A 20,663-nucleotide genomic window follows, 5' to 3' on the forward strand; every position below is an offset into this window, starting at 1 on the left:
ACCACGCTGACTTATCTTCAGTGAGTGCTGCGTACTCATTACTCCCTTATTCCAAATCTACTCCTCCTTTGGGAATTCTCCCACAGATCGTTCCAAATTAGCGTGCATATTGAGACGTTTCGAATAAATTCTGGGGTTTTGTAACGTATTATTTCCCTTCTATTATTGCAACATCACAACCAAACATTCCACAGATCCTCCAAATTTTTGTCTCGCCGTGGTGCCTCTGGTTGGGACTCTAGACTTGCGATACTAAAAAAGCCAGGTTGACTGCAGCCTCGGCGGGACCTTCTAGTAGGAGGCGAAAATGCAACCCACGCGTACACTGAGCCAGTCGTCGTTAAAAAGCCTCAATTGGTCAAACTATACAAAGACCTCAATTACGGCCTCTCTAATAGCTTCAATCACTTGAGGACTTTAAACCCTAATGGGAAAATAAGACCCAGATCATCCTCCAATTTATAATAAAAAAATTGCACAGTAGTATTTCTATGCAAGTCGTCTGTGCTCGATGAGAGCGAAGAAGCAGCTTTAAAAGAAAATATTTGCCGCACGTTACAAATTCCTGCTAGTTCTATCCCTATGGCCGTAATATTTCTAAAAATATTTTAGTACTATGTCACAATATTTTGAAACCAGTAAAAGCTAAGTATTTTTTAATCCCGCGATCAATTATTCATCTGCATAGACAAACCTCAACAGCTTAAGTTTGCTATAAATCTGTACTTTTGGCGCTTTATAGTAATGTGATCATAAACATACCTAACTAGTAAGAGCGCCACGTACATTTAAGGCAAAATTTTTCAACCCATACAAAGCTGACCAGATTCCAACTTGCGTGTACATTACACGTACTGAAATATCCTACGCTTGCCAAACAATTGAAGCAGGTCACAGAAAGCTGAAATTGTCTAATTTTTTTATTCCAAAGTGAATATCCAAGGTACATGCGTTGCTTAAACCTTTTGAAAATATCATTGTCTCTTCTATACTTGTGTTCTTTTTCTGTTTTTTTTTTTTTTTTAATATTGGCTACGCCCAGAATAACAGTGCATATCGTCTGCCTTGCTTCCGAAAAAGCTGCTTTATTCTAGTTTGATAACTTTTTCGTCGGTTACTTCCATGACCAGAAAATACTGAGTACCACAAGTTAAAAAATTGTTTTGCTGCCTGTGCATACTTTTAACTCTTTATAGTGCTGTTATCACTACCGCGTTCGGCATTTATCGCATTTGACTTTTGGAAGGGCTTTTTATGAAAACGATTAGCAGATAACCAGTACTCACCCAGCAAACACTACCATCGTGGTATTTTCCGTATTTCAGGAAACCACAACTGAAAAAGCACTGCTGCAATGGCTCCTCCTGGAAAGTAAAGCAAACGACAGCGACAGGGATAGTGATTGAGGGACTCTTCTCCTTTGCCATAAAAAGGCACGGTCAACTGCAACATAACATAGCGAATTTCCCACTATTTCCACACTTCAGCTGATATATAGCAGCAACAGTATGAGCCACAAAGTATGGTCTATGGTAGGTAGTAGAAGCTTCTGTCGAATACGGACACTTTTTGGTGTCAAGGTCGCTTTTTTTGTAGAGTTAATTTTTTTTTTCATTAAAGCCCTCTCCCAGCCTACCTTAACTCATAGGGGGCGGCATGCACTGCATATTTATTTAGACTCACATATTATCAATGCTTATGATTGTCGACATACCAGAAACCTCGCGCTCTCTAAAATAAAGCTGAATATTTGGTCCAGTGATAACGTTAATCGGGTGCCATTAGCCTCTCAAGCACTCAGCGCTAAGGTATCAGGTAACCGGGTTTCGTGACCTAATCGCTCGCGCTGATTGGTCCTTAGGTAGGGAAACGTGACAAGACCGCCTGTCACGACTCAGCTAATCTGAGCTCAGGCATATGGTCGCTGGCAGGTAACATGGCCGAGCGCCCACTGGTAACCGAGCTGCATGATCTAATCATAACATGTGAAATGATCAAAATTAGGTTCTTTTGACGAATGCTTTGTGCTGCAGGAGTGTCTGTCGTCAAATTGATCGTTGTTTCGCTGCTTAGGGGGCGCACGACACTTGATGATGCCATTGCAGCACGCCTAGTGGCGGAAAAGTTAATGCGAAAGCAATTCTTAGCAGATGATTGGCGTCACCAGAGCCCGTCGGCAGAGGGCTGATGTATCAAATGTGGTATCCACTGTAACTAACGTATGCCCAACCCGTTTGCGATCTTCAAATTAGCAATGGCCACCATGAAAATCTGACCCCTGTGACTATAAAACCTGACCTTGTCAGAATTGACCAAAACCTATATCCTAACCTAATTAGAGCGCGGCTAGTTCAGTTCTGACCTCCAAATTGCGATCGGCCACCCTGAAATTTCGCCCCATGCATTCTGCCCGGGCTGCTACTTCGCCCTCACGCTTCCTAATATCTTTTTTTCCACATGGTCACTTTCTCTGGTACGGCATTTCTGAAAGCTGAAGGCCCAAGCTTTACGCGTTGCCGCTGGGGCCACTGTCGTTGTTGCCTGGCCACCGTCACGCTCTGTCCGATCGTCTTGCTATGGCACCGATCTACTTCGCCCTCACGCTTCCTAATATCTTTGTTCCACATGGTCACTTTGTCTGGTACGGCATTTCTGAAAGCTGAAGGCCCAAGCTTTACGCGTTGCCGCTGGGGCCACTGTCGTTGTTGCCTGGCCACCGTCACGCTCTGTCCGATCGTCTTGCTATGGCACCGATCTACTTCGCCCTCACGCTTCCTAATATCTTTGTTCCACATGGTCACTTTGTCTGGTACGGCATTTCTGAAAGCTGAAGGCCCAAGCTTTACGCGTTGTCGCTGGGGCCACTGTCGTTGTTGCCTGGCCACCGTCACGCTCTGTCCGATCGTCTTGCTATGGCACCGATCTACTTCGCCCTCACGCTTCCTAATATCTTTGTTCCACATGGTCACTTTGTCTGGTACGGCATTTCTGAAAGCTGAAGGCCCAAGCTTTACGCGTTGCCGCTGGGGCCACTGTCGTTGTTGCCTGGCCACCGTCACGCTCTGTCCAATCGTCTTGCTATGGCACCGATCTACTTCGCCCTCACGCTTCCTAATATCTTTGTTCCACATGGTCACTTTGTCTGGTACGGCATTTCTGAAAACTGAAGGCCCAAGCTTTACGCGTTGCCGCTGGGGCCACTGTCGTTGTTGCCTGGCCACCGTCGCGCTCTGTCCGATCGTCTTGCTATGGCACCGATCGGCTTACCGCTCTGCAGTGAGCTCAAACTATAGTGTTCTAGAACACTGTAACTCAAATTGACCCCACTTATTCCGACATAGAGACTCGCGAGCGCTGTGAGTATTCGCCGCGTTATGTGTAATAATAAATAATAATAATAACAAGAAGAAGAAGAAGAAGAAGAAGAAGAAGAAGAGGTTCACAGGAAGGGAAAGGCGCAGTATCTGTCACACTTGCTACCTCGTTAGAATTTAACCACGCAAAAGATTAACCTAATTGGAGTATGGACCATTCGCGGTGACCGCTTAATGGGCTGGACTACTTAAAAATTAGGTCCTCTGTATCTCAGGAATTAGATATCGTCCTAATGTCACCAAAAGTGGTGTCTTAGCTAATACGAATACGGCCGTTCCCACAGTGATCTCCAAAATTTGGTAGGGCACATCAGAAATTAGGCCTCCCTGGACCCCAGAAATTTCATTTTCGTTCCGAATTTCACTAAAAAGGGTGTCCACTCTAATTTGAGCATAGACAACTCAATGGTGACTTCCTAATTTGGGTGGAACATCCCAGAAATTTGAATTTGTCAAAATGTTACCAATATACAGAAATGGGAAGTCCGACCTCATAACGAAAATAACACGGAATCGCAAATCTTTCCCATTTCTGCACGTAAGCAGACTTAATTGCAGCTCTATAATTTTAATTTAAAAAACAGAAAACACGAGCCTTTGTTGCTAACAGTTTTAACTAGAATTCGCAACCCATGGCTGTATTTGGCCTTCCAAGAGGAGAAATTTGATTCCTGTGAACCAAGTACACAATTTGCAATTTTCCCGAACTCAAGGCTCTGTTGGTAGCATTGCGACCAAGTTGAAACTTCACAGTCACGAACATTTCACTCGGTCTGTAATTGGACATGGACTAAGAGGTAGATGACTACGAAGCCGAAATATGCATAGATGAATAGAGAGCACTGAGCCGAGATTAAACTGAATATTAGTTTCATTGCGAAAGCAGTACTACTCTAGGTTTCGAGCCTTCAGCGTAGCGCGGCCGGTAGCCACGTACGTCTTACCCACTTGACGCTGTGACGTCACACCCCACGTGACACTAGGATGTGGGCTGGTAGAAGCTATCACCTTGGGTCTCTCGTTTCACATGGGACGGTCATGTCAAAATCAGCCTACTAGGACTCTGGCATTCACGTTACCCCTATAGGCCGTTAAAGCACGTTCATACGGCTTGGTTAAAGCGGGGCTTTATATGTGGGCTGAGGAAGAAGAAAAAAAGAAGAACGCTCGGTCACCCGCAGCTAATGCTTTCGCTAAACACTTGGTTCAGCAGCGTTGAACACTTGTAATGTTTTCATCAGCACTTTTTCTCAAACAGAATCTTTGTTGTTAATACGACAATAGTTTAGGAATGAACTAACGTTTGTGTAAATTTGAACGGCTGTGTAGCAACAAAAAATTATATGTCGGCCCATGGCATATCCCATATACGGTCACAGTAATATCATTCACACGGTAGGGATGAAATCGTTAAAAGCGCCAAACAAATAAGCTTCTGGAGGATTTGGCTGCTGCGTCTGCCACGTCACTCTTTTAGACAGTTGATTCATCGGAATAATAAATTGCTAATTTATTTCCTTCTTTTGATGCTACCGGAAAATCGACAAATAGGACTCCATATAGCTTCCAATCCTCGATGTCCCTTCATAATACTCTTTCTACGGCATTTTTTTGGACGTGCACAAATTTTCTACTGCCAATGATATTTGTAGTAAAAACGCTTGTTACGGTAACATACTGTATGCAAATGCACAGTTGCAGGAAAAATGACACCAATGTCTCTACAAATAATGCACATACCATGTGCATGCGTAAGGTAAGAAGCAGTTGCGGAGAATGTGCGATCTTCATCACGCCTTGTTATGTCTCAGGCCTAGCAGGTGGCGTAAAAAAAGTTATGTCACGTGAGAATTTCTCTCTGACGAGTATAATGCGGATTCATGTGTCGTCATTCAGAATTTTGCCTTCACGCATGTAAAGCCGCCATTACACACTCACACATGCAGCGACCGTAATACACAGAAAAGAACATAAAAGCTCCCAGATAAAATTCTGGCCGTTCAAAGGCTCACCGGGTGTGGGTTGCAACGTGGGTCGCAGAAGAGGCTGCTGAATGGTCCGGCGTGTCCTGAGAAAAATGATGAGCGCACTTAGCGAACATCCGCACATTCAAGGAAACCGCAACTTATAGAAAGAATAACCGCATGCAGCTGCTAGTATTATCAAGCGTAAATTTTGGACAGACAATGGTCAGTGTCTAGAAACGAGGCCCTGCTATAATCTGCGAAACGCTCAATATTCGCTGTGCCCTTCTCACCCTCTTATCTGAAGTCATTTTCCCACTGCGGTAGTAGTGCTAGTTTGTTCTAACTTTTCAGTAGCTTCTACGTTTATCTGTAGCCTAAATACAGCACTATCTTCTCCATAGAGAGCGTCAGTTACCTCTTGCCCGCGCATATTTTAAAATTATTTTTCTATCTTGTCATCTTCGTTTTGGTTCATAGACTTCGTTCTTTTCCTTCATTTCTTCCTTGGACAGTGTCTAAGAGGAGGCTAAGACTATAGGCTAAAAGCCTTACGAGGACTTGGCCCCTTTTACAAGCTTTTTCATCAAGAACAGAACTAAAGACAACACTTCGGTTTTGGATAATGAGCGCTGCTATCTTTGTGGTTTGTCAGGTAAACATTTATAGCTTTCATTTCACAAACTACTGCTTTCTTTAGTTACCGTATGAATGCTGCAAACAGCCTTTACCAGTTCTGCACTTTATAAGAAAGATAAAAAATATTCTACTTTAGATTCTGGTAGACGCCACTGGTTTCAATATTTTGATAATTTTTTGATCATCCGAAAGCAAGCGAGGTCTATTTGATTTTCTATTCTTTGCCATACAACTTTCAATTTGCTTTCTTGACACTCACGCATGTTCGTCTTGGCAACAAAATGAACCTTATACTTGCGTATGAGTTTTTCTCCAGGAATATGACCGAACACCATGTATATTGATGTATTTGGTATCCAAAGAATAGCAAACGACAAGTTGCTGAGGTGTATTTTACATTAGCCTTTAACCGACCTCGCTCGTCTTTACTGCAGACAATACCTGTAAATATTAATACTCGCTACGCCCACTCTGCACGGGCGAACCTTCTCATCTCACCGTTAGAGCAATAGTTATTTATCTATTTCCACCGGCTGCGTGTTTCTTCTCGCGACTATCGTATTCCCTATACTCATTGAAGCATCTGTCATCTGCTCAGATTTTAGTTTCTGTGTAAGTGTACATCTTTCTGGTTGTCTCAGAAACTTTATGCACCTTAAGGTTGTAGACTAAATTTAACCTTTTTTCATGTCTTGTAGTCTTATCCCCCCATTACATTCTCTGCAGCCGGCTCCGGGGGTCTGTTCCAGCTTACCTACAGGAAGTTCAATTTTTTTTTGGCTTCAGTTCATATGTTGGGCAGTTGCGGAACTGGACAATAACAGATATAAAAGTTATACAATTACAGATATAAACAGAAAGCTTGCGTACCTGCAAGTATTTACATGCATATTCTGTATGCCAAGCACCCTCCAAACAATTCCTGATTATTTTAGTCTCGATTCTGATTAGGCATCGCTGATTCCCCTAGGACGTTCATCTTCCCAGCGCAAGTCGCACGCTGTTCCTCTTTTGGTTCAAAGCTGAAGCATAGCATTCCTGATAATATATGTACGCTCACAGGTCGAAACTTGCGTCTCCGGCTTTAAAAACATGCGCCGTGACAGTCCCGACTCTCTCGTAATTATACACTACCGAACTGAATATCGTCAAGACGAAAGTATATGATGCTAACCTTCCTCTAAAAGCCTTTTATTGCAGTGAACTAAAGGGGAAATATATGGACACGCAGACTCGCGCTGTTTTTCTTTGATTTTCCGACACTACCAAAAGCAACTGCGATGGCTGTGGTGGAAGTGTAGGCATGTTCTGCTGAGTTCATTTATCTTTCTATATGCTCTCAGTAGGCAATGCCTTCATAACGGCAGACGCTTTAATGAAATTGAATATTTGTTTCAGGGAATTAATGTTCTAAATACAAGCTTGTCATTTATTTACTTTACCTTTAGAACTGACTAAAGTATGACAGAATGACGGGGAATAAATAGTGTGGCATGTCATTGTCGTCTCAGCGAAGAAGAAGACGACAGCCTCAGCACTGTATCAGCACGCCTGCCATGCACGCGCAGTTCGTTCTACGTGGCTAGAGGACTGAATGCCGGCGGTTCACTTGCCCCATTGCCGCCTGGCACAGCGGGGCCGGTTACCTGAAGTGTGGAGATGAACCACAGACACTGGTCATCGGGTCTCCACAAATATATTTTGGCAGGACCCGTTGTGTCAGGCGGCAACGGGACAGCGAACCACCGGCATTCACTCCTGTAGCCACGTAGAACGAACTGCGCGTGCATGGCAGGCGTGCTCAGGCCGTCGTCTTCTTCGCCGAGACGACGATGGTATACCACAATAGAAATGGTGCGCTTGATCTCCTTGTAGGACAAAAATAAACAACGACAAAGCAAAAACAACCACACATGAAAAACGGACTTATACGCTGCTTAATACGCAGTAGATTGGCTGTAAGGGATCACAAATATAAATTGAGGTGCTTCCGCATCAACATAAGAAGTAATAAAGAACGGTAATACACAACAGAATGCAAGCCAAGTTCAAGCAATAGAGGAAGATTTCAAGCATGTTAGTGTGGGAAATGCGAAAGTGATGGTTCTCCTCAATAGTAACCAGAGCAGCAAAGTCATTCTGGTAACCTCATATTCATGGCAGAAATTAATTTGCATAAGTCATCGTTTTTTGTGGACTAATATTGAAACTTTGTAGTGATTGCAGGCACGTGGAGAGGCATAAGTGGTGTAAGTCATCAGGGGCTGAGTTGATAGTTCTGACAATAGATTTTAAGAAAGCGGCAAATAGCAGATAAAAATATATCTTACGACGGATAGTAAGAAGGGGGGGGGGGGAAGAGGCCAAATTTATACTTTTTCTTATGGTTTCACGCTTTAATCACGGTGGTAATTAGTGAGAAGCAAACGAGTAAAGCGATTTTGTACGCTCTCTGAGGTGCTATTCAGATATACACGTCCGTGCTATCATGTGGAAGAGAGGATGCTAGAGACTGAATCAGACGTAGGCAGCTCAAAAATTCCCTTTTCTGCGAAGATTGTGCTCGAAAAATTCCATTTCAGATACCTAAGCCTGTGACTGGCTTTGAATGTTTCGTAGTTTATATGAGGTTTCAGAAATGCCTATTTGTAAAATGCTATCCGAGTTACTTATTAGCTGAAAATATCTCAAGTGGAGAAATATTAATGCAGTAACTGGGACAGGATGATTGATAGTGCGAAATTGGCGTTGTTATGTATTTCGCAGCATCTGTTTTATTTGCCCAAGAGACAACAAAGAATCGACATTATTACATTATTCGTAAAGTAATGTTATATCTAAATGGTTACTTATTTTACTGTGGATTACACAGTCGCCACCGAAGAGAGAGATTGAGATAGACGCAGAATTGGGTAGGTCATTGATATAAAAACACAATGGACGCTAAACGGATCAATGACACACTTCTGATTTAGTTTGTGTCATTGCAATTACACAAAAATGCAATTAGTCATTAAAGTAGTGTAGTATATATGATAAGAATAAGAAGTTGATGTCACATTTTATTGTATGCCTTAGAGATATCTATGAACACACAATCAGTACTGACTCTTGAATCTCAGTCTTTAGCGAACATTAGTAGATCTTTTTAGGTTATTATTTCAGCAATGCACGTAGAAAATGCGTAAAACTGAATTATTGCTAGAAAGGCAAGTAGTATAGTAGTGATTACATTCTGAAGGACTTCTTAGGGTATTGAGATTAACGAAATGCACGATAGTTGAATGGTATTGGTGACTTGCCGGATTTATAAATCTGAATTTCACTACTTCTCAGTCATTGCACAGTTAGTTCCCCGTAAGCGTTTAGTAAAATGAATCTTCATAAAACAGAGCAATACGTAGCAGTGTTCTGAAGAAATTTCAATGTGATTCTATCAATATTATATGACGAGGACTGTTTTATTTGACTCATAGTGGCTCTGATTCCGAATGGATTAAATTTAACCGGCTTCATCGGGAGAAAGCAAGCAAGAGAAAAAATTACAAGGGTTCAACGCTGCTGAACTAAACATTGAGCGAAAGCATTAGCTGCGGGTGACCGAGCGTTCTTTTTGTTCACTTTTTCTTCTTCCTCAGCCGACATATAAAGCCCCGCTTTATCCAAGCCGTATAAATGTGCCTTAGTCGCCTATAGGGGTAACGTGAATGCGAGGGTCCTAGCAGGCTGAATCTGACGTCACCGTCAGATGTGGAACGAGAGACTCAAGTTGGCAGCTCCTGCCGACCGCTTGAGTTGATAGCCCAGCTCTGGTGGGCTATCAACTCAGTGTCAGGTGGGGTGTGACGTCACAGCGTCACGTGGGGAAGACGTGGCTGCCGGCCGCGCTACGCTGAAGGCTCGAAACCTAGAGTAGTATTGCTATCGCAATAAAAAAGTGTAATGCATGCCTGTCCGATTAGGGAAAGAGCGGCAAAATGTGTTATTCAATAACGCATTGCCTACGCGTTTAGGGACCTCTTTGAAAGATTCGTCAATCAGAGTGATTGCTAGATGACTGAAGGTCATAAATGTTGCAATTTTGTTTTAGGATTTGTATATCTTAGGAATGGAAGCCTGGTGTTAGAGAAGTGGGATTTGAACGTTTAAGACCATTTACGAGTTATTTGCTGTCTGATTGTATATCAAATACTGATTAGTGCTGAACCTTTCTTCTCACTTTTTGCTTATTGGATTAGCGCTTTAAATCCGTGTTGAATCGTGGAGGGTTAAATGAATGATGGGTCATTTTCAGCGAAACGTATTTACCGGATAGATGCAGAAGTTTACATTTAGACGATGACCAAAGTTCGTAGGCCCAGAGTATTGTGTAGTTTAAAAACATGAAATCGAGCAATAAGGAAATATCGCGTGAATAGAGTCAATTTATAGCATAGACGGTTCATTTAGGTTATAATATGTATTGTGTATTTTTGAGTCCGCTTCCTCAGGGAACGTCTCTTTCTTTCATAGATTGGTGCCCAGTGGCGTCAAGCCCTGCCAAGCACACAGTTGCGCGTACGGAAAATGTAACGCTGTTAAATGCAAGTAGCAAAGTTACGTGAAATGAGAGGATCCTCGCTTGCAAGGAAGTGCAATTCTGTTGCCGGGCGTTCAAGGGAAAAGTGGTGCCGTGTGCATCGCCTCCACAACAGAAATGTAGTATGCCGATAATGCGATATCTATCAGTTAGAGCTCATGTGCCTTCGATTTATACCCTGAATGCTTTACGCATTGCTGTAACAAGAATTGGAGCAACACAGCGAAATAAGCACTTCAAAAGAACTTCTTTGCCCGACACTTTGTTGTCACGAATCTCGATAGGCTAGTAACGCGTCTTCGCCTGTCTTCAATTGGAATAGATGAGTAATGTCAGCTTTTCCTTTTGTAATGTCAGTGACGTTTGTTTATGTCTTGTCGCCTCACAGAAGAATGAATTATAAAAACGTTGTTATTCCTCATATAACTTGTTTAAGAGCCTTGATATTACACAGTAGCCATTTTTATTATAACTGCAAAAATCATGCTCACTCGTTCAATACTATATATATGTGTATGTGTGTGTGCGTGCGCGCGCGCGCGTGTGTGTGTGTGTGTGTGTGTGCGTGCGTGTGCGTGCGTGTGTGTGCGTGTGCGTGTGCGTGTGCGTGTGTGTGTGTGTGCGTGTGTGTGTGTGTGTGCGTGCGTGCGTGTGTGTGTAAGTGTGTGTGTGCGTGTGTGTGTGTGTGTGTGTGTGTGCGTGTGTGTGTGTGTGTGTGTGTGTGTGTGTGTGTGTGTGTGTGTGTGTGTGTGCGTGCGTGTGTGTGTGTGTGTGTGTGTGTGTGTGTGTGTGTGTGTGTGTGTGTGTGTGTGTGTGTGTGTGTGTGTGTGTGTGCGTGCGTGCGTGCGTGCGTGCGTGCGTGCGTGCGTGCGCGCGCGCAACACATTACTCAATAAAAACAATAAGCTGGAAGTAATGTGCCCTCTGCTGCACTTCTTTTCAGGAGCACAGTATGCTTCCCGAGCACGACATTTTGATCAATCAGGAGATGTTTTCTCAAATGGGGGTCCGGGGACGCGTATTGCCATTCCCCCAAACCTGCTTGAACAGAATTGTCGTGGTCATCACTAAGAAACCCTTAGAGAGTATCATAGATATCTCTTAAAAGGAGAATTGCGAAAGCCTACTCATCCTATTTGCCACCATCGTTAGCCTCTTGTCGGCATTCGTTGCAGTGCTATATATAACTATAATTGTTTTACACGAAAGGAAAGGTGCAGTATATATCATAATTTCACCGCAAGTGTGTTTGGACGGTACACCATCGCTCCGGTCACGTGGCGTTCCTTGGAGCGCGTTCATTGCAGATGGCAGGGACGCATCCCTCCTCGGCCAATCAGAACGGTGCTAAAGCGGGGCACACTTTGACCACGACAGCACGAGTCATTAAAGGTTTTCGCCTTAATAAAACACAGCAAGAAGCAAATCAATAGCGCCATATGTTTTGTTGATTATGCAATGCTGTGAATACAATAAAAGTCATAAAAAATATTTTAATAACCGCCGAACATTGGGCTAGTTGGCGAGGATTCATACTATGTAGCGCGAAAAAGCAGGACCAAAGATCCGTTGGTCCAGTTCCGTTACTGCGCCTGTGTTGTGTCTCCTCGTGCGCCTTGGTCCTGTTTTTTCGCGATGTCTAGCATGAAAACTCGGCGGCTGCGTTTCGATGGTGGCGAAACGAAGTGGCGTCCGGTTGCTGTGCGATGTCAGCGCACGTTAAAGATCCCCAGGTGGTCGAAATTACTCCGTAGCCCTCCACTACGGCCCCCCTTTCTCTCTATCCACTTTCACTCCCACCTTCATCCCTTCCCTTACGGCGCGGTTCAGGTGTCCACAGAGCAAGTGTGACAGATACTGCGCCTTTCCCTTCCTGTGAACCAACCAACCAATCTAGCATGAAAATAATTTGCCGGATTAACATTACTTGCAGTAATGGGCTGATCATGCCAGTTGCGTCGGTCGCGCCATGTTGAATAAGTTGCATAATAAGAGCCTATTTTAAGGCCGCATTCCCCGCTGCTTCTGTGGCGCAATGCATTAACACTCCATATCTCAACACTAAAACATGTGTAAAAATTCTGTGAGTATGGGGGATCGAATCCCGGCCTCGGCGGCCGCTTTTCGATGCAGGCGAAAAGCAAGGCGCCCGTGTGCTCTGCGATGTCAGTGCACGTTAAAGAACCCCAGGTGGTCTAAATTTCCGGAGTCCTCCACTACGGCGTCTCTCATAGCCTAAGTCCCTTTGAGACGTTAAACCCCACAAACCAACCAACAATTTTTATTCTTTTAACTCGCAGCATGCAAATAAATTATAAACATCTTTCCTTGGATGTGTTCCCCTGCAGGATGCATAATGTGATGTTGATTCTTAATATCCCTGAAACCAGTCGTGAACACGTCCAGGAGGTAACGGTAGGAAAACGGTTACACTATGAAATTACCTCACCCATCATCAGTTCCTGCCGTCAGTCAGTGAATGTTAGCTTTAAGTTGCGTTCAGCAAAATCCCTCAGCAATAACAGCGTTTAGCTCACTAAGAGACAACCATTGAACAGTAAGAAATTAGGGAACACTAGCGTTGAAAAAACAAAATTACGTCGCGCTGATATCCAAATTACCTTATTCAACGTTACAAAGATGGCACGGCGAACACAACCGATGTATTAAGCTCTCTATTGTGCATATTTTAATCCTAGAACACAATTTTACTAATACTGCAGTTCAGTTTGCGTATTGCGCTGTATGGTCGAGTAAAGAGTAAGACTTTATTGACCTGCCTTTTGTTGTGTTTTATTTTCTAGTGACGTCGCGGCACTTCAGTTGATGGAGTTTTCGGGAAACGGCAAGCCTCCGGGGACACTAGAAGGTCAACGAACCATTTTTCGGGGCCCGAAATGTCGCGCAATAGCTGTGTCCTGGCTAGACACAGTTTTGAAGGGGCAAAAGAAGTTGTGTTCAAAGTCGACATTTTCTTCACAGAGTGAGAAAAACGCTACAGGAGTGCGGAAACAGAGAGCGCGCGAGAGAGGGGCAGATAGAGCATCTATGGCGTTTGTTGATGCCAGCGTCGGTGAAACTCGAGCTCTGGCTGCACTGCTGGACAGGGCTGCCATGCAAAGCATCTTGGGTGTCCGACGAGCGAGCTGAGCCATGCAGCGGAAAGAAGCCTTTCAAGCGGCATAAATACTGGCGCCGGCATGTCGCCTCTTATTCACGTCCTCTGCAGGTGGCGGCGCGCTAATAAAGTTTGCGTTTTTGGAGGCTGCTTTAGTCTTGACTTAATCCCAATTTCGTCCTCTGCTCCAGGAGGTGCGGCAGCAGTCCGCAAAGATTTCCCCACCCTCCGGTCTCAAGGGATCACGCACCACTTCTACTGGCCCACAAGGAGTCCCCGAGAAATGCATGGCTGAGAACCACTGAGTTAAGGTATGGAATGCAATACTGTAAACATAGGCACATGCTCCAAATAATCTTAATATGATCCGAACACCAAAATATGAAGGCTCCTTACCACGGCCTTGAGGAACGGAGGTTACCAATTTGTTCGACTTGCCATCTCTAACTGATTTCTATTCTACCTTGTGGTGGTGAACAACGTCGCTTACTTACACTTCGGTCACCTACGGGTGCTAATATGACTTGTCACAGCCTCAATTTATGAAGGTGGAGAAAGTGATGCTTATAAAGTTTCACTCTACTGAACTTTCCCAACCTCCGTTGAGAGGACGCGTATGCTCGACAATAGAGGCAGTTTTTTAGATGCGTATTAGTGCTGTCTTTATTAGTACCAGTGCTACGTGATTTTAAATTTGGCATCTGTATAACTAAAAGAAAAGGACGTTTCTTATTTTTGTTCTGTATGTTGCACGCAGCGCAGAATGTGGCCTTAAACGTTTTTGCGCCATCGGCTAGGACGTAAGTAGCAGTGAAGGGCTCCAGGTAATTCGGCCACCTGGTACTTTTATCGCGCACTCACATCGCAAAGTACAAGGCACATGCATTTTGCCGCCATCTAAACGGAGAGCGGATGCACTTTTTGCGCAATAACCGAGGAAATGCGACAAATAGCAGTATATGAAAAAAACATGAAAGGCCATTTTTCAAAGAACAATTTTCTCTTTAAGTGTTCTTTCTACTTTCATATGAGGATTGCTTACGGCCAAACTAAGTAGCACGGACAAAATATTTTCTTTTTTGCGAAGCGCCAACTTGGGCTCTTATTTGCTTTATACTTTAACTTCATATTAAAATGGTAACAGCCTTTTAAAATTATCTGTATGACGACGCCTTTACTGCGTTCACACTTTCTGCAGTATAATGAGTACGTTAGTAACAATATTCATGCGACCGCTTTTAAAGTCGGCGATCACACAACCAAAAATGCATATCAAAGGTTGAGCCGCAAGACTTACCTAACGTGAAAAAATAAGTCAAAGTAGCGAGAACTGTTAATGCGTTCATGCTATAAGCACGTTTTGCATTGGAAACTTCTTTGTGCTGTAGGTCTGGTAAAGAAAAAAGTAAGCATATGCTGTGCACTCAAACATGCCATGCAGAATGTATCCTCTCGCATGCTCTGCAAAATGCAACACTCTAGGCGCAGCCGCAGCAGAACGCCCGCAGTTCAGCAGCTGCAGAGGCACGGCATTGTACGAAGACGCACCTGTTAATCGATCATTGCTTTCGTATTGTATCTAAGTGCCCCATGGTGCCTCAAGAAGCTAGATGTAAAGGCGAAAAAAATATCTTACACCACTTCATTGAAGAACAATGCTACTTGCCGATCGAGGTTATGAACAATAGGCAGCAGATTTGGATACTCAAAATCTGCCATCCAACACCACTTTTTGCGCTTCGATCCCAAGCACCGAGTGCGCTTTCTTACGTCCTGCACTAGACTGAGTCAGGCCAGCAAAAAGTATTTGATCGTGAGAGAGGGGCAAGAAGCATGTGACAGGTAGGCGACTAACTTCGTAATGCGAGCTCAGTGTAGGTTTTTCGCTGTTTTGTTGTATGACTTGAGTATATGGATCGCGTCCGTGTATAAAACTCTGTAAATGGTGCCAGGTGGTCATGGGCTGCTGAATAACACAGTAAATGAAGGCTAAGCAAATGTCAAGGTGACCTGTACTAGGGAAAAATTATTGTTACAACACCCAGCCATCTTACACCCTGAACCTCCAAATTTCTTATAGTACCATTCGTCAATTATAATTATGATGTTATAATGCCGTCATATGCCAGCATAGGAAGCTGTAAACAGAGAAACGACCACTTCCAGCCGCAACATTCGCCTATTGGTTGACACAGCAGTGGCGTGACAACATCCCGTGGCGTAAGAATGAGAACTTGGCTCGTTGGCTGTCGTCCATCCAAAAGAAAAACTTCAGCGCATAAGACAGACGGAGAGAAAGAAAACATACACTACCAGCGCTGTCTCGCAGCTAAGATTTTGTTGTGAAGAAATTGCGGTTTATACACATACCAACAATCGACGAGCGCACCTGCGTAACGTTGTATGACATATTGGTATTTAACGGCAAGGTAAGCTTTTTGAAACAACTGTTCATGTGTCAAAGGTGGTAGCAGTGTATGTGCAATGTTTTTTGATGGTTGCGTTTACTTATTGCCATAGATATCTGGCGTGCCTTTTTCATATGCGACGATAATCTTCATGTGCATATTTTTATATTTCTTCATAATAAATGATCAGTTGGTGAACAGCGCTTATTATAATGTCTAGTCTTCCATTGTCCTTCCTCCACACGCGTTGAATTTTATGTTTTGCCATGGCGCCACTGGATACTCTGAATCGTCGAGACAGCGATCGCGTGTCACTCAGTCAAATAACGTCAGCCAGTCAGCCTAAAGAAATACTGAAAAGAAGACGGGCATTCTTGGTTGGAAGCAAATTTCAACAGACGGGGGCGCGATGAAATCAGTTGTTTTCTTTTTGGGATAATCCTCACGAAGTTTCTTCGCTAGGAAACTTCGTACAAAGAAAGAACACTTGCAAGGAAAAGTTTTCTTGAAACATTGCCTTTCTTGCCTCTTTATCTGTCAGCCTCTTCTGCAAGATTGATCACAACAATAGACAAACGTGGTTTCATCTTTTAGTTGATGAAGCTGTCAGTTTAGCTTCTTGGAGTCGCGCATCTCTTAAAAAACATGCAGTCTCGTTTCGCGTGCGTGCCCCAGAAAAACGGAAAATATTGAAGAGGAAAATTGTGCAAACTGCACTTGCCACATTTATATATGAACTAAAGCTTGGAAAGGTCATCTGAGCACAAGAAGGGCGCCCAATGTTGACGCGTGGCTCTTAAACGAAACCGAACGGAACCGAAATCTTTATTTGGGATGGTATTTTGGATGCATCGGAACTGTTTCATTTTTGACAACAGTATAAAAGCGTCTAACACGTTCTACACAGTCTGAATTGCAAAAATCAAGACATAATAATGTATATTTTATGTTGCTGGCGTAACATTTAAGATTTTTTCTTTAGTTACTAGGTCTGGTAATTTACTTTCGAAAACATCGATGTTACGATATTTTCAGACAATTCATGCTTTAGATGAAAATTAGTGAGAGAAAAAACGCATACAACACGTCACCTTATTGCGAAAGCACTGCCTCTCGACCAAATGTTTAATATTTCTCATCTAATTCATTTCACGCGGATTTATTCACTTGCTAAACGTAACCACAAACCCTGATGTTACGTTAGAGCCGCGCATTGCGTCAGTAAATTAGAAAAACATGTTGAAACCAATTTGGGCTGCATGTTCAATACCTTGGTCAGCTAGAAGATTTATAAAGCTGGAAATAGTTTGCTTTCCCAAAATGGTTAGTACCACCTATTAAGCATAAGATTTGGAATCCGGTGAATCTTTTGCTTGTTGTATTAATATCCACTAAAAACGTCAAGACCTTGTTAGAAAGCGGTAGATAAAATGCGAACAGACCGAAAACTAAGTACCCATTTTTGACTTTCAGAAAAACCGATTCCGCTGAAGTGAAAATAATCGAGACCTCTGAAGCAGTCCAGTCATTCTTTATTTAACAACTGCTGCTCTGCCACCCCGTCTCTAACATTTTGAAACCAATTCATTGAACCCTTGGGGGTGACACTGGCTATCAGTTTGGTTCCTTATATTGATGACAATGAGATCCAAATTACGGAGTCTAGTTCATCAGATCGAATCAAACTATTTGAAGCTCCTCAAAGTAGTTTTTCAGATTCCGGATATTCAAATGCCAAACCGAGAAATTATACCATCGCTTTCAGTAATCAAGTTCTTTCAGCCGTGACAACTGCAAGAGGAGTACTGTCCGGCCATGCTTAAATCAATCATAAATGTCGTTTTGAAACAATTCGCCTGAGTCCGGCGCCTCCAGCTTATTTGGCGTGGATTTTGCCAGCCTTCACCTACACGAACCTGTAGTCTAGTTTTTTTTTTGTCTCTACCTGTGCTACTGAGGCCGTATGGGGAATTCGCTGCATCAGAGCTTCGTTGAAAAAGAGCACAGGTAGTTGCTTCTAATTATAGGGTGGCGCAGTTTAACTCTGACCGAAAGCAAAGTGTCCCTTCTTGTTTAGGATCAGAATCTGGCTATTCTGTCGATTTTCACCGGCAAGCAGTGAGATTTAATAATTTTTTGCGACTGCAAATTATTTAGTTCAAGCTCTTTAGAGAGGTAGGTCGATTAAGGTGTGTGGCAAGGTTTCACTTTTGTTTGCAGGCAAACCAAGAATTGCTAGATTTCGCTGCCCGCCATACTGATCCGGGGCACTTTTTAAATTTCCTCAGTCTGACCTTCTACTGTGGCCTCGAGTTCTCAACGTTCAAACGCAACTTCTCAAACTTCGTTTCTGTAGCAATGAGCTACTCAAAGATATCATCATATTGTCATGAGAACAGTTCTAAAGAAATTTAAGCTTCATAATCCTCATATTGAAAACTAACATCCATTTAGTGGTATTTGGGCTTCATGGCGACCATCGTATTTACCTTTTTCATATATGGGCAGATGCATATGATCTTCCGCTTCTTGAAGCGAGAGTCTCAATTACTCAATTCCAAGTAGCAGATAAAACTAAGACATTGCGACAGCAGTCAAATCGTCTTTCACTGGAGATTCACTTGAGCTTTCAGCAGTTTTGTTTTTGTCCTATACCACTGCCTGCCTGGCGATGCCTACATTTCGATTTGTAGCCTTTTGTCTGTCCTATTGACAGAAACCTGTTATGGACGATAAGTGAGCAAGCCATGCATCGCAATTGCATCGCAATTTGAGAGTCACGATGGCTGATATCGGTCAGGCGGCCTAATTCCTAACTCGACGGGGGTACAGGCTGGTAGGACTGGTTACGCTGGCCATGGTGCAGTTCTAGTTTCGGGAACAGCGGGTGATACTGGTGAATTATCTTCGAGGGCTGGATAACAGACGTCAGAATCCTCCTCCAACCAAACTGGAGTCGCCGTTGTTGCAGCAGAGGCTCTTAAGGTCTATTCACACTGGCGACTAGATGAGGACGCACGACTACTAGTCGCGCGACCAGAGGAGAGCAGCTCGCCACTACCGATGTTCACACTTGCGACAGTCGCCTTCTCGTTCTGTTCTCGTTCCGAACGAGTTGGGAGTAGGATAACTGCTGGGCGATGACAGTGAACGTCGGTAGCTGCCGCCTGCCAGACACTTCAGCTTTTTCAGGCGAGCCGGTACGCATGCCGCGCTCTCGTGTTTCCAGGAGAACTTCGATGACGAATAGACGATGTCAATCAGCGTGGTGTCAATATAAAATGTTGCACCTGCGTGAAAAACCCATTTCTCAAAAGTTCATGGTATTTACCGGATAGTCCGAATATCTTTCAAATCTCCTCCCAGGCCATATCCTATCTCCCTGCCTTTGAATTCCGGGTGCCATTTGTTGAAAAGGTAGGGGTATTCTTTAAATGCATTGAGAAGGTGCTCGATCGAGTACTCCGGGACCTCGCTGATTGGTGAAATGGTTTGCGACTAGTAGTCGCGTGACTGAAAATTCGAACAGTGCCCGATCGGCCCGCGGCAGTCGCTTTTCGACCGATGCGACCATTTGCGACTGTCGTTTTTCGACCGCTGCTAGTCGCAAGTGTGAACGGGCCTTTAGAAAATGGTCCTTGTGTCGTCTCCACTTACACGGTGCGTTTGATGTCTGCACCTTAACCTCGGACAATACTGGCCCGGTCCGCTGAAGAATATTTACGCTGAGCCATCTTGGTCCGCTCCTGAATTTGCTCACAAAAAACGTGTTCAATAACTTGAAGCGCTATTGTCAGTAGTTCGCTGTCTCATCTGCTGAAAGTCACTTACGCGGACGGTACGCGATAGAGTGGGCTCCAGCACGTCCAAGTGCGCAGCTGACGACCAATAAAAAGGCAGTGCCTCAAGTGTGGTCGCATGCTGTCTTTTCCGATATGCCATCACGAAATTTCGACAAAGGTTCGAGACTTTCCGTTGCAGGGCCTTCGCTTTGGGCTTTCTTTAAGGCTTGCACAAACCTTGCAGCCAGTCTTTTGCTACTCTGGTGATAATTATTGTGTTTTTTTGTTCCTCGGACTACCAGAAGTTCCGATTTGCTTGCTGAGCATTTAAGCCTTGCCTATTCCCCATATTCTTCAACAATGTCGATTGCTTGTTGAAGATTTTCTTCTCATTCCCCATCGTTGCCTGTGCATGTCCATAACGTGACATCATCAGCATATAGCGTATGTTTCACCCCTTACACAGTTTTCAGTAATAATGGGAGGTTCTTTAACGCTAGGTTGAAGAAGAAAGGCGAAAGAACTGAGCCCTGAGGGGTGCCCTTGTCTCCTAGCTTAATTGTTTCAGACCTGATGTCTCCAAGGCTTATTTCTGCTGTTCTTTCGGTTAGAAAATCCCTAACGTAATCGTAAATCCTCTTGCCAGGGGCAATTTCCTCGAGATTATTTAATATGGCTTCGTGTTTGACATTATCAAAGGCTTTCTGTAGATCAAGGCCAAGTACAGTTTTTGTGCCTCCTTTATTGGACGCGTCAATTATGTCTGCTTTGAGTTGAATCATAACATCCTGCGTGGACA

The 20,663-nt window shown here is 43.7% G+C and overlaps 1 long non-coding RNA gene across 1 annotated transcript in view; it reads right to left on the reverse strand.

Moving 5' to 3' along the window:
• Positions 1 to 15,145, reverse strand: part of LOC146196167 (uncharacterized) — a 29,932-nt gene extending 14,787 nt beyond the window's left edge. The window contains exons 1-3 of the long non-coding RNA XR_014706088.1: positions 14,972 to 15,145; positions 5,387 to 5,442; positions 1,287 to 1,364 (exon numbers count right to left, since the gene is read on the reverse strand). This is a non-coding gene — a long non-coding RNA (uncharacterized LOC146196167). The remainder of the gene's footprint in view (positions 1 to 1,286; positions 1,365 to 5,386; positions 5,443 to 14,971) is intronic.
• Between the last annotated feature and the right edge of the window lie 5,518 nt (positions 15,146 to 20,663).

This window comes from Amblyomma maculatum, chromosome 3 (assembly GCF_055883805.1).
Source record: "Amblyomma maculatum isolate TAMU_Amacu chromosome 3, ASM5588380v1, whole genome shotgun sequence".
Taxonomy (NCBI): domain Eukaryota; kingdom Metazoa; phylum Arthropoda; class Arachnida; order Ixodida; family Ixodidae; genus Amblyomma; species Amblyomma maculatum.